This window comes from Aotus nancymaae, unplaced genomic scaffold, assembly GCF_030222135.1.
Source record: "Aotus nancymaae isolate 86718 unplaced genomic scaffold, 86718_ANA_hifiasm-v0.15.2.pri h1tg000004l, whole genome shotgun sequence".
Lineage (NCBI taxonomy): Eukaryota > Metazoa > Chordata > Mammalia > Primates > Aotidae > Aotus > Aotus nancymaae.
In genome coordinates this window covers 11,634,068-11,648,028 of record NW_026988415.1, presented here as the reverse complement: position 1 = coordinate 11,648,028, position 13,961 = coordinate 11,634,068, and positions in this window count along the sequence as shown.

The window sequence follows — 13,961 nt, the reverse complement described above, 5'->3', positions numbered from 1 at the left end:
TCTGCTGGGTCAATTCAGCTATTGAAACTTGTGTATGCTTCACAAAGTTCTCATGCTATGTTTTTCAGCTCTGTCAAGTTGTTTGTATTCTTCTCTAAGCTGTTTATTCTAGTTAGCATCTCAGCTAATCTTTTTTCTAGGTTCTTAGTTTCTTTGCATTGGGTTATTACGTGTTCTTTTAGCTCTGATAAGTGTGTTATTACCCACCTTCTGAAGCCTGTTTCTGTCAATTCATCAGATTCATTCTCCATCCACCTTTGATCCCTTGCTCGTGAGGAGTTGTGATCCTTTGAAGGAGGAGAGGAGTTTCCGTTTTTGGTGTTTTCATCCTTTTTGTGCTGGTTTCCTCCCATGTTAGTGGTTTTATGTACCTGTGGTCTTCGTAGTTGGTCACTTTCAGATGGGGTCTCTGAGTGGACATCCTTTTTGTTGATGTTCATCTATTTCTTTCTGTTTCTTAGTTTTCCTTTTAACAGTCAGGCCTCTCTGCTGCAGGACTTCTGGAGGTCCACTCCAGACCCTGCTTGCCTGGGGATCACCTGCAGTGACTGCTGAATGGTAAGGGTTGCTGCCAGTTTCTTCTTCTGTTATCTTCATCCCAGAAGGGTACCTGCCAGATGTCGGCCTGAGCTTTCCTTTATGAGGTGTCTCTTTTGGTATATGGGGGTCAGGGATCTGCCTGAGGAGACAGTCTGTCCCTTATAGGAGCTCAAGTGCTATGCTGGGAGCTCTGTTGTTCTGTGCAGAGCTGCTGGGCAGGTACCTTTAAGTCTGCTGCAGCAGAACTCATAACTGCCTCTTTTCCCAGGTGCTCTGACCTTGGAAGGTCAGCTTTATTTATAAGTTCCTGATGTGCTGCTGCCTTTTTTCAGAGTTGCCCTGCCCTGCAAGGAGTAGTCTAGTGACAGTCTGCCAGCAGAGGTGTTGCTGAGTTGCCACAGGCTCCTGCCTGCTGCTGTGTGAACTGCCTCGGTACTGGTGGGATGCCTTGGTAGCAGTGCACACCCTTCCCCCACACTGAGCTGGACCATCTCAGGTCCAGCTGCACTTGCTGCGAAACTCTCCATCCAGAGCATTTCAGATTGCTTGTTTTGTAGGGGTGATACCCACCAAGCCAGATTGCCTGGCTCCCTGTCTCAGCCCCCTCCCTTTCAGTTGAATGGGCAGCTCTGTCTCCCAGGCATTCCAGGTGCCAGTTGAAATGGCCACCCAGATTTGTGTGAGTTTCTGTGCGCCAACCCACAGCACTAGCCGTGCTGAAAACTCATGGCATTTTGTAGCTCGGGAATCTCCTGGTCTGTGGGCAGTGAAAACCTGTTTGGAAATGCAGTGAGCACTCACCCTCTGCTTTGTTCTTGCTGGTAACAGCACTCTGGAGCTGTTCTTATTTGGCCATCTTGCATCCTCAACATAGCATTAATCTTTGTTTTGTTGGTGCAAGAAATTTACTTTAGCAAATACTGCCTAACTTCCATTACTGGGGAAAACATACTTAAGAATAGTGGTAATATTAAACAGCCTAGTCATGGGATGTTTCTTATAAAAAATCTATTACATATATCAGTGGCAATCTAATTGATTCTTGGGTCCAATGGAACCAGTTATCTTGTCTAAGAGTATTTAAAAATATTTTCACATTCTTTTGTTATTCCTCAGCTAAATAATGAAAGGATAAACAAATATGGCTTGTGAGAATGCTGTGGTCAAGGGTAGGGGGTAGATCAACTGGGGAGTAAAGGAAGCAAGAAAAGAGAGGCTGAGGTTGGGCTACTACCTCAGTCCAACTTTAGTCCCCTGAAACCAAGGTGTACGCCCTCCTTGTTTCTGAATTTGGAATTTCATAGGTGGATTAAACTGGACGTTAGGGGATATTGCCCTTTGTGGAGGGTCACCAGGGTTTGATCTATCACCTTGAGCTCTATTTTTCTGGAGCGATGAATAATCATCTCATGAAGGAATGATCCAGTTCATATTACCTAAATTCTCACTAGACTTGTTGATGAATCAGACATTGAATCTATTAATTTAAAATGATAAGTGAAAGTTACAAGTAAATCTGAAATGTCCCTGCTGTCCAATAAGCCCAATCTCTTCCCAGAAGGGAGATCACAAGATCTAAATGTGGCTTGATGAGGATTTTGGCCTGGTTAAGGGAGGGCATGGAAAGGTCATAAACTGTTAACAAGGGAGTGCCCCCTCCATTTCACATGTTCCAAACCAAGTATTAAGTGGCAAAATCACAATCTCTCTGGACATATCTGAAGAAGCTGGCAAGGGCTAATTCCAATTTTCCTTTTTCTGGACTCTGACATGACTGCCCTTTAATTCGTTCCTGTCATTACATTATCCTTCCTACTTTAATAGATTTGCAGAACCTTTTATAACTTCCAAGTTGATAACTTATTTTATGCTGATTGCATTTAAGCTTGGCTGCTTCCTAGGAAGACATTTTCCTCTTATTAGTAATATGTCACCCTGCTGGATGGGTAACTTCAGGGAAGGTTTCCAGTAGCCAGCTGCTTTCATTCACAGGCAAGTTTTAATCTGAAAAGATCCTATTTCATATGTTTTCTTGTTTTGTCCTTTTTATTCTTTCATGTCCATCTTGGTTCCCATCATTTTAGCTACTTTCACCCTCCTGGAGACTATTCATAAACCTAATACATACAAGTAGGATGTCTACTGCTCATGATATGCAATTTCCATAAAGGTCACTGTTTACACTTTTCTTTCATATGCCAAAACATGAAACATACAAGTTATAACATGTAAAATATAGGAGTTCAAATTTTCCAGTGAATCTTTACTAGGTAACTTTCATTGAGATAGTCTTTTTGTGGATTACATATCAATTAACACCAAATCATCATATCATTAGAGATGGACTCATAAAATTCCTTCATTCTGTACAGAATAGAACAAATCGATAAGTTATACGTCTTTCCCAAGGTTTTCCAGTGAGTTCAGTTGTGATTCAGGATAAACAAGAGAGCATCTAGGGCAGTTAACATATGTGGGGGAACTTGTAACTTCCACATCTCCTCAAATCTGGGGTATCTAAATTTATCTGAAAATTTAATGCTTGATCAATGTTTGCTAGTATACATATAATTATTAGAAAAAGTATCATACTATCAGTTACATCGAATGTGGCAATTCTTAACACATTCGATATTACTATTGAAGAAATCTTGAAGAAAGCAGATGAAAGGGGAAGATGGGTTAACATATGTACTACATATCCTCTTGTTGCATTGGAAACACACATGCACACATCTAATTATGTGTGAACAGTAAATAAAGATCATCTACCCAGGCTACATGGACTTTTGCACAGATCCAATATTTAGGAAGAAAGAGTAAAGGTAACCACATTGCTCCAGGTGTATCGAAAGGAGCTTTGGGAAGATAAATTTTAGTAGAACCAGTCAGTAATGCTGTGCTTGCTAAGTGCCACAATAGATAACTTCACTAAACTATATCAATTAAGACAGCATTTCACTTTTTTAAAAAAATTGGAATGGAAGAAAAGGCTGGCTTTTTAATATGAGAATCTTTATTCTGTATACTCTAGTTTACATTATTAACCAACGCTGAAGCCTACTTGCTGCCGGCAGAGGGAGCTCAAAGACAAGTTGCCAACCTGCAGCAACATGCGGAGGATGAACTTTTTTGGGAGTGTGGGGTAGGTAGGGGTTGGAGTTATGAGATTGCTCGAGAATGTACATCACTCGAAAAAAAGATAGCCAAAAACATAATTGCCAAAAAAGTACAGAGATGACATAAATGAAGCCAAGCTTGGGAATCTATTAAAAGGGTAATCTTTCTTTTTCTCTTTTCTTCTTTCTCTTTCTTTTCTTTCTTTCTCTTTCTTTTTTCTCTTCTCTTTCTTTCTTTCTGTCTTTCTTTTTTCTTTCTTTCTTTCCTTTTTTCTCCCTCCCTCCCTCCTTCCCTCCCTCCCTCCCTCCCTTCCTTCCTTCCTTCCTTCTTTCTTTTTTTTATTATGCTTTAGGTTCTGGAGTACATGTGCAAATCATGCAAGATTGTTGCATAAGTACATACATGGCAATGTGGTTTGCTGCCTCCATCCCCCCATCACCTATATCTGGCATTTCTCCCGTGTTATCCCTCCCCAACGTCTTTGTCCACTGCCATCCCTCCCGTAGCCCCCTCAACAGACACCAGTGTGTGATGCTTCCCTCCCTGTGTCCACGTGTTCTCATTGTTAAACATCCACCTATGAGTGAGAACATGTGGTGTTTGATTTTCCATTTCTATGTCAGTTTGCTGAGAATGATGGTTTCCAGATTCATCCATGTCCCTACAAAGGACTTGAACTCATCGTTTTTTGTGGCTGTATAGTATTCCATGGTGTATATGTGCAACATTTTCCCTGTCCAGTCTATCATCGATGGGCATTTAGGTTGGTTCCAGGTCTTTGCTATTGTAAACAGTGCTGCAACAAACATACATGTGCATGTGTCTTCATAATAGAACGATTTATAATCCTTTGGATATATAACCAGTAATGGGATTGCTGGGTCAAAAGGAATTTCTATTTCTAGGTCCTTGAGGAATTGCCACATTGTATTCCACAGTGGTTGAACTAATTTACACTCCCATCAATGTGTAAAAGTGTTCCTATTTCTCCATATCCTCTCCAGCATCTGTTGTCTCCAGATTTTTTAATCATCACCATTCTAACTGGTGTGAGATGGTATCTCAATGTGATTTTGATTTGTATTTCTGTAATGACCAGTGATGATGAGCATTTTTTCATATGACTGTTGGCCTCATAATATGTCTTCTTTTGAAAAGTGTCTGTTCATATCCTTTGCCCACTTTTGAATGGAGTTGTTTGTTTTTTCCTTGCAAATCTGTTTTAGTTCTTTGTAGATTCTAGATATTAGCCCTTTGTAAGATGGGTAGATTGCAAAAATTGTTTCCCATTCTGTTGGTTGCTGGTTCACTCTAATGATAGTTTCTTTCACTGGGCAGAAGCTCTTCAGTTCAATTAGATCCCATTTGTCTATTTTGGCTTTTGTTGCCATTGCTTTTCGTGTTTTAGTCATGAAGTCCTTGCCTATGCCTATGTCCTGAATGGTATTGCCTAGGTTTTCTTCTAGGGTTTTTATGGTGTTAAGTTTTATGTTTAAGTCTTTAATCCATCTGGAGTTAATTTTAGTGTAAGGTGTCAGGAAGGGGTCCAGTTTCTGTCTTCTGCAAATGACTAGCCAGTTTTCCTAAAACCATTTATTAAATTGGGAATCCCTTCCCCATTGCTTGTTTTTGTCAGGTTTGTCAAAGGTCAGATGGCTGTAGATGTGTGGAATTGCCTTCGAGGCCTCTGTTCAGTTCCATTGGTCTATATGTCTGTTTTGGTACCAGTACCATGCAGTTATGTTTACTGTAGCCATGTATTATAGTTTGAAATCAGGTAAAGTGATGCCTCCGGCTTTGTTCTTTTTGCTTAGGATTGTCTATGCGGGCTCTCTTTTGGTTCCATATGAAGTTTAAGGTGGTTTTTTCCAGTTCTGTGAAGAAGGTCATTGATACCTTGATGGGGATAGCATTGAATCTGTAAATTGCTGTGGGCAGCATGGCCATTTTCACAATATTGATTCTTCTTAACCATGAGCATGAAATGTTTTTCCATCTGTTTGTGTCATGTCTTATTTCCTTGAGCAGTGGTTTGTAGTTCTCCTTGAAGAGGTCCTTTACATCCTTTGTTAGTTGTATTCCTAGGTATTTTATTCTCTTTGTAGCAACTGTGAATGGGAGTTCACTCTTGATTTGGCTCTCTGTTAGTCTGTTATTGGTGTATAGAAATGCTTGTGATTTCTGCACATTGATTTTATATCCTGAGACTTTGCTGAAATTGCTTATCAGTTTTGGGAGATTTTGGACTGAGACAGTGTGGTCTTCTAAGTATAGAAGCATGTCATTTGCAAACAGAGAAAATTTGACTTCCTCCTTTCCTAATTGAATACTCTTTATTTCTTTTTCTTGCCTGATTGTTCTGGCTAGAACTTCCAATACTATATTGAATAGTAGTGATGAGAGAGGGCATCCTTGTCTTGTGCCAGATTTCAAAGGGAATGCTTCCAGTTTTTGCCTATTCAGTATGATATTGGCTCTGAGTTTGTCGTAAATAGCTTTTATTATTTGGAGATACATTCCACTGATGCCTAGTTTATTGAGAGTTCTTAGCATAAAGGGCTGTTGAATTTTGTCGAAGGCCTCTGTATCTAGTGAGATAATCATGTGGTTTTTGTCTTTGGTTCTGTTTGTATGATGGATTATGTTTATAGACTTGCGTATATTGAACCAGCCTTGCATACCTGGGATGAAGCCTACTTGATTGTGATGGATAAGCTTTTTGATGTGCTCTTGTAATCAGTTTGCCAGTATTTTATTAAAGATTTTTGCATCTATGTTCATCATGGATATTGGCCTGAAGTTTTCTTTTTTTGTTGAGTCTCTGCTGGGTTTTGGTATCAGGATGATGTTGGTCTCATAAAATGATTTGGGAAGGATTCCCTCTTTTGTATTGTTTAGAAAAGTTTCAGAAGGAATGGTACCAGCTCCTGTTTGTACATCTGGTAGATTTCGGCTGTCCACCTGTCTGGACCTGGGCTTTTTTTGGTTCATAGGCTATTAATTGCTGCCTCAACTTCAACCCTTGTTATTGGTCTATTCAGGGTTTCAACTTTTTCCTGGTTTAGGCTTGGGTTGGTGCAAATGCCCAGGAATTTATCCATTTCTTCCAGGTTTACTGGTTTATGTGCATAGAGTTATTTGTAGTAATCTCTGAAGGTAGTTTGTGTTTCTGTGGAATCGGTGGTAATATCCCCTTTATCATCTTTTATTGCATCTATTTGATTCTTCTCTCTTTTCTTTTTTATTAATGTGGCTAGCAGTCTGTCTATTTTGTTGATCTTATCAACACACCAGCTCTTGGATATTGATTTTTTGAAGGTTTTTTTTGTGTGTCTATATCTACTTCAATTCTGCTCTGATCTTAGTTATTCCTTCTGCTAGCTTTTGAGTTTTTTTTTTTTTTATCTTGCTCCTCTAGCTCTTTCAATTTTGATGATAGGGTGTCAATTTTAGATCTTTTCTTGCTTCTCATGTGGGAATTTATTGCTATAAATTTCCCTCTAGACACTGCTTTAAATGTATCCCAGAGATTCTGGTATGTTGTGTCTTCATTCTCGTTTGTTTCCAAGAACATCTTTATTTCTGCCTTCATTTCATTGTTTATCCAGTCAACATTCAAGAGCCAGTTGTTCAGTTTCCATGAAGTTGTCCAGTTCTGAGTTAGTTTCTTAATCCCGAGTTCTAATTTGATTACCCTGTGGTCTGAGAGACTATTTGTTATGATTTTCTTTCTTTTGCATTTGCTGAAGAGTGATTTACTTACAATTATGTGGTCAATTTTAGAGTAGGTACAATGTGGTGCTGTGAAGAATGTATGTTCTGTTTATTTGGGGTCAAGAGTTCTATAGATGTCTCTTAGGTCACTTGGTCCAGATCTGAGTTCAAGTCCTGGATATCCTTGTTAATTTTCTGTCTTATTGATCTGTGTAATATTGACAGTGGAGTGTTAAAGTCTCCCACTATTAGTGTGTGGGAGTCTAAGTCTCTTTGTAGGTTGTTAAAAACTTGCTTTATATATTTGGGTGCTCCTGTATTGGGAGCGTATATATTTAGGATCCTTAGCTCTTCTTGTTGCATTGATCCTTTTACCATTATGTAATGCCCTTCTTTGTCTCTTTTGATCTTTGTTGGTTTAAAGTCCATTTTATCAGAGACTAGGATTGCAACTCCTGCTTTTTTTTTTGCTCTCCATTTGCTTGGTAAATCTTCCTCCATCCCTTTATTTTTAGCCTATGTGTGTCCTTGCATGTGAGATGGGTTTCCTGAATTCAGCACACTGATGGGTCTTGACTTTTTATCCAATTTGCCAGTCTGTGTCTTTTGATTGGGGTGTTTAGTCCATTTACATTTAAGGTTAATATTGTTATGTGTGAATTTGATCCTGCCATTTTGATGCTAGCTGGTTGTTTTGCCCATTAGTTGATGCAGTTTCTTCATTGTGTCGGTGGTCTTTACCATTTGGTACATTTTTGGAGTGGCTGGTACTGGTTGTTCCTTTCCATGTTTAGTGCTTCTTTCAGGACCTCTTGTAAGGCAGGCCTGGTGGTGACAAAACCTCTCAGCAATTGCTTGTTCATAAAGGATTTTATTTCTCCTTTGCTTATAAAGCTTAGTTTGGCTGGATATGAAATTCTAGGTTTAAAGTTATTTTCTTTAAGGATGTTGAATATTGACCCCCACCCTCTTCTGGCTTGTAGGGTTTCTGCTGAGAGAGCTGCTGTTAGTCTGATGGGCTTTTCTTTGTGGGTAACCCGACCTTTCTCTCTGGCTGCCCTTAGCATTTTTCCTTCATTTCAACCCTGGTGAATCTGACGATTATGAGCCTTGGGTTTGCTCTTCTAGAGGAATATCTTTGTTGTGTTTTCTGTATTTCTTGGAGTTGAATGTTGGCCTGCCTTGCTAGGTTGGGAAAGTTCTCCTGGATAATATCCTGAAGAGTGTTTTCCAGCTTGGATTCATTATCCCTGTCACATTCAGGTACACCTTTCAATCATAGATTAGGTCTATTTACATAATCCCGTATTTCTTGGAGGCGTTATTCATTTCTTTTCACTCTTTTTTCTCTAATCTTGCCTTCTCATTTTATTTCATTGAGTTGATCTTCAATCTCTGACATCCTTTCTTCTGCTTTATTGATTTGGCTATTGAAACTTGTGTATGCTTTGCAAAGTTCTCGTATTGTGTTTTTCAGCTCCATCAAGTCATTTATAATCTTCTCTAAGCTGTTTATTCTCATTAGCATTTTGTCTAACATTTTTTCAAGGTTCTTAGTTTCTTTGAATTGGGTTAGAACGTGTTCTTTTAGCTCAAGGAAGTTTGTTATTACCCATCTTCTGAAGCCTGTTTCTGTGAATTCATCAGACTTATTCTCCATCCAGCTTTGTTCCCTTGCTGGTGAGGAGTTGTGATCCCTTGGAGGAGCAGACGCGTTCTGGTTTTGGGTGTTTTCATCCTTTTTTCACTGGTTTCTTCCCATAGTTGTGGATTTATCTACCTATCATCTTTGTAGTTCATGACTTTTGTATGGGTCTCTGAGTGGATGTCCTTTTTTTTGATGTTGAAGATATTTCTTTCTGTCTTTTAGTTTTCCTTCTAACAGGCAGGCCCCTCTGCTGCAGGACTGCTGGAGAGCCAAACCAGAACCTGCTTGCCTGGGGATCACCTGTGGTGGCTGCTGAACATTAAGTGTTGTTGCATGTTTCTTCTTCTGTTATCTTCATCCCAGATGGGTACCCACCAGATGTCAGCCTGAGCTCTCCTTAATGAGGTGTCTCTTTGGATATATGAGGGTCAGGGAGCTGCTTGAGGAGACAGTCTGTCCCTTATAGGAGCTCAAGTGCTGTGCTTTGAGCTCCATTGTTACATTCAGAGCTGCTGGACAGGTACGTTTAAGTCTGTTGTAGTGGAACCCATAACTGCCTCTTTTCTCAGGTGATCTGTCCTGGGAAGGTGGGCCTTTATTTGTAAGTTTCTGATGTGCTGCTGCCTTTTATCAGAGATGCCTTGCCCAGCAAGGAGATAGTCTAGTCACAGTCTGCCAGCAGAGGTGTTGCTGAGCTGCTGCTGTCTCTGCCCAGGTGCTATGTAAACTTCCTTGTGGTTTTGTTTACAGAGGTACAGTTAGAACTGCCTCGGTAATAATGGTAATGGTGGACTGCCTTAGTAGTGGTGGACTGCCTCAGTAACTGGATGCCCTTCACCCAACAGAGCTGGACCATCCCAGGTCCAGCTGCGCTTGCTGCAAAACTCTCAATCCAGAGCATTTCAGATTGTGGGTCTGTGTGGCAGTTGGACCCACTGAGCCAGATCACCTGGCTCCCTGTTTCAGCCCCCTCTTTTTCAGTTGAATGGGTGGCTGTCTCCCAGGCATTCCAGGCGCCAGTTGAAATGGTCACCCAGATTTGTGTGACTTTTGTGTGGAAACCTGCGGTGCTGGCTGAAACAGCCGTGCTAGAACCTTGTGATGTTTTTTGGCCCAGGAATCTCCTGGTGTGTGGGCAGTAAAATCTCATTTAGAAATGCAATGATTACTCATCCTCTGCATTGTTCCCACTGGGAACTGCACTCCAGAGTTCCTATGTGGCCATCTTGGATTTCACCAAAAGGATCATTTTTCTTTTTTTCTTTTTTTCAGTTTGTTTTACTTTATTTTTTGTAGGCTATAGTGAAATTAATCACAGATAGATTTGAATGCTGATGGTGATTTTCTTTTTTTTTTTATTACATTTTAGGTCTTGGGGTACATGTGAAAAACATGCAAGGATGTTGCATAGGTGCATACGTGGCAGTGTGATTTGCTACCTTCCTCCCCTTCACCTATATGTGGCATTTCTCCCCATGCTATCTCTCCCCAACTCCCCACCCCCTGCTGTCCCCCCGACTCCCCCGCAACAGACCCCAGTGTAGAGTGCTCCCCTCCCTGTGTCCATGTGTTCCTATTGTTCAATACCTGTCTATGAGTGAGAACATGAGATGTTTGATTTTGTGTTCTTGTGTCAGTTTGCTGAGAATGATGGTTTCCAGGTTCATCCATGTCCCTAAAAAGGACGCGAACTCATCGTTTTTGATGGCTGCATAATATTCCATGGTGTATATGTGCCACATTTTCCCTGTCCAGTCTATTATCGATGGGCATTTGGGTTGGTTCCAGGTCCTTGCTATTGTAAACTGTGCTGCAGTGAACATTTGTGTGCATGTGTCCTTATAGCAGAATGATTTATAATCCTTTGGATATATACCCAGTAATGGGATTGCTGGGTCAAATGGAATTTCTATTTCTAGGTCCTTGAGGAATCGCCACACTATCTTCCACAATGGTTGAGCTAATTTACACAATTTACACTCCCACCAACAGTGTAAAAGCGTTCCTATTTCTCCACATCCTCTCCAGCATCTGTTGTCTCCAGATTTTTTAATGATCGCCATTCTAACTGGCGTGAGATGGTATCTCAATGTAGTTTTGATTTGCATTTCTCTAATGACCAGTGATGATGAGCATTTTTTCATATGCTTGTTGGCCTCATGTATGTCTTCTTTTGTAAAGTATCTGTTCATATCCTTCGCCCATTTTTGAATGGGCTTGTTTGTTTTTTTCTTGTAAATCTGTTTTAGTTCGTTGTAAATTCTGGATATCAGCCCTTTGTCAGATGGGTAGACTGCAAAAATTTTTTCCCATTCTGTTGGTTGCCGATTCACTCTATTGACTGTTTCTTTCACCGTGCAGAAGCTGTGGAGTTTGATTAAGTCCCATTTGTCTATTTTGGCTTTTGTTGCCAATGCTTTTGGTGTTTTGGTCATGAAGTCCTTGCCTACGTCTATGACCTGAATGGTTTTGCCTAGGTTTCCTTCTAGGGTTTTTATGGTGTTAGGTCTTATGTTTAAGTCTTTAATCCATCTGGAGTCAATTTTAGTGTAAGGTGTCAGGAAGGGGTCCAGTTTCTGCTTTCTGCATATGGCTAGCCAGTTATCCCAACACCACTTATTAAACAGGGAATCCTTCCACCATTGCTTGTTTTTATCAGGTTTGTCAAAGATCGGATGGTTGTAGATATGTTGTGTTGCCTCCAACGCCTCTGTTCTGTTCCATTGGTCTATATCTCTGTTTTGGTACCAGTACCATGCTGTTTTGATTACTGTAGCCTTGTAGTATAGTTTGATGTCCAGTAGTGTGATGCCTCCCACTTTGTTCTTTTTGCTTAGAATTGACTTGGCTATGCGGGCTCTCTTTTGGTTCCATATGAAGTTTAAGGTAGTTTTTTCCAGTTCTGTGAAGAAGGTCATTGGTAGCTTGATGGGGATAGCGTTGAATCTGTAAATTACTTTGGGCAGTATGGCCATTTTCACAATATTGATTCTTCCTAACCATGAACATGGAATGTTTCTCCATCTGTTTGTGTCCCCTTATTTCATTGAGCAGTGGTTTGTAGTTCTCCTTGATGAGGTCCTTTACATTCCTTGTTAGTTGTTTTCCTAGGTATTTTATTCTCTTTGTAGCAATTGTGAAGGGCAGTTCGTTCTTGATTTAGCTCTCTTTAAATCTGTTATTGGTGTATAGGAATGCTTGTGATTTTTGCACATTGATTTGTATCCTGAGACTTTGCTGAAGTTGCTTATCAGTTTCAGGAGATTTTGGGCTGAGATGATAGGGTCTTCTAGATATACAATCATGTCATCTGCAAATAGAGACAATTTGACTTCCTCCTTTCCTAATTGAATACCCTTTATTTCTTTTTCTTGCCTGATTGCTCTGGCTAGAACTTCCAGTACTATATTGAATAGGAGTGGTGAGAGAGGGCATCCTTGTCTTGTGCCAGATTTCAAAGGGAATGCTTCCAGTTTTTGCCCATTCAGTATGATATTGGCTGTTGGTTTGTCATAAATAGCTTTTATTATTTTGAGATACGTTCCATCGATACCTAGTTTGAGTGTTTATAGCATAAAGGGCTGTTGAATTTCGTCAAAGGTCTTCTCTGCATCAATTGAGATAATCATGTGGTTTTTGTCTTTGTTTCTGTTTATGTGGTGAATTACATTTATAGACTTGCGTATACTGAACCAGCCTTGGATCCCTGGGATGAATCCTACTTGATCATGGTGGATAAGCTTTCTGATGTGCTGTTGTAATCGGTTTGCCAGTATTTTATTGAAGATATTTGCATCTATGTTCATCATGGATATTGGCCTGTAGTTTTCTTTTCTTGTTGAGTCTCTGCCGGGTTTTGGTATCAGGATGATGTTGGTCTCATAAAATGATTTGGGAAGGATTCCCTCTTTTTGGATTATTTGGAATAGTTTCAGAAGGAATGGCACCAGTTCCTCTTTGTATGTCTGGTAGAATTCAGCTGTGAACCCATCTGGACCTGGGCTTTTTTTGGGTGGTACGCTCTTAATTGCTGCCTCGACTTCAGACCTTGTTATTGGTCTATTCAAGGTTTTGACTGCTTCCTGGTTTAGGCTTGGGAGGATGCAAGTGTCGAGGAATTTATCCATTTCTTCCAGGTTTTCTAGTTTATATGCATAGAGTTGTTTGTAATAATCTCTGATGATGGTTTGAATTTCTGTGGAATCTGTGGTGATATCCCCTTTATCATTTTTTATTGCATCTATTTGGTTATTCTCTCTTTTCTGTTTTATTAATCTGGCTAGTGGTCTGTCTATTTTGTTGATCTTTTCAAAAAACCAGCCCCTGGATTTATTGATTTTTTTGTAGGGTTTTTCGTGTCTCTATCTCCTTTAATTCTGCTTTGATCTTAGTTATTTCTTGTCTTCTGCTAGGTTTTGAGTTTTTTTGATCTTGCTCCTCTAGCTCTTTCAATTTTGATGATAGGGTGTCAATTTTAGATCTCTCCTTTCTTCTCATGTGGGCACTCATTGCTATATATTTTCCTCTAGAGACTGCTTTAAATGTGTCCCAGAGATTCTGGTATGTGGTGTCTTCGTTCTCGTTGGTTTAGAAGAACATCTTTATTTCTGTCTTCATTTCATTGTTTATCCAGTCAACATTCAAGAGAAAGTTGTTCAGTTTCCATGAAGCTGTGCGGTTCTGGGTTGGTTTCTGAATTCTGAGTTCTAACTTGATTGCACTGTGGTCTGAGAGACTGTTTGTTATGGTTTCCATTCTCTTGCATTTGCTGAGGAGTGATTTACTTCCAATTATGTGGTCAATTTTAGAGTAGGTGTGATGTGGTGCTGAGAAGAATGTATATTCTGTGGATTTGGGGTGGAGAGTTCTGTCAATGTCTATTAGGTTTGCTTGTTCCGGGTCTGAATTCAAGTCCTGGATATCCTTGTTAATTTTCTGT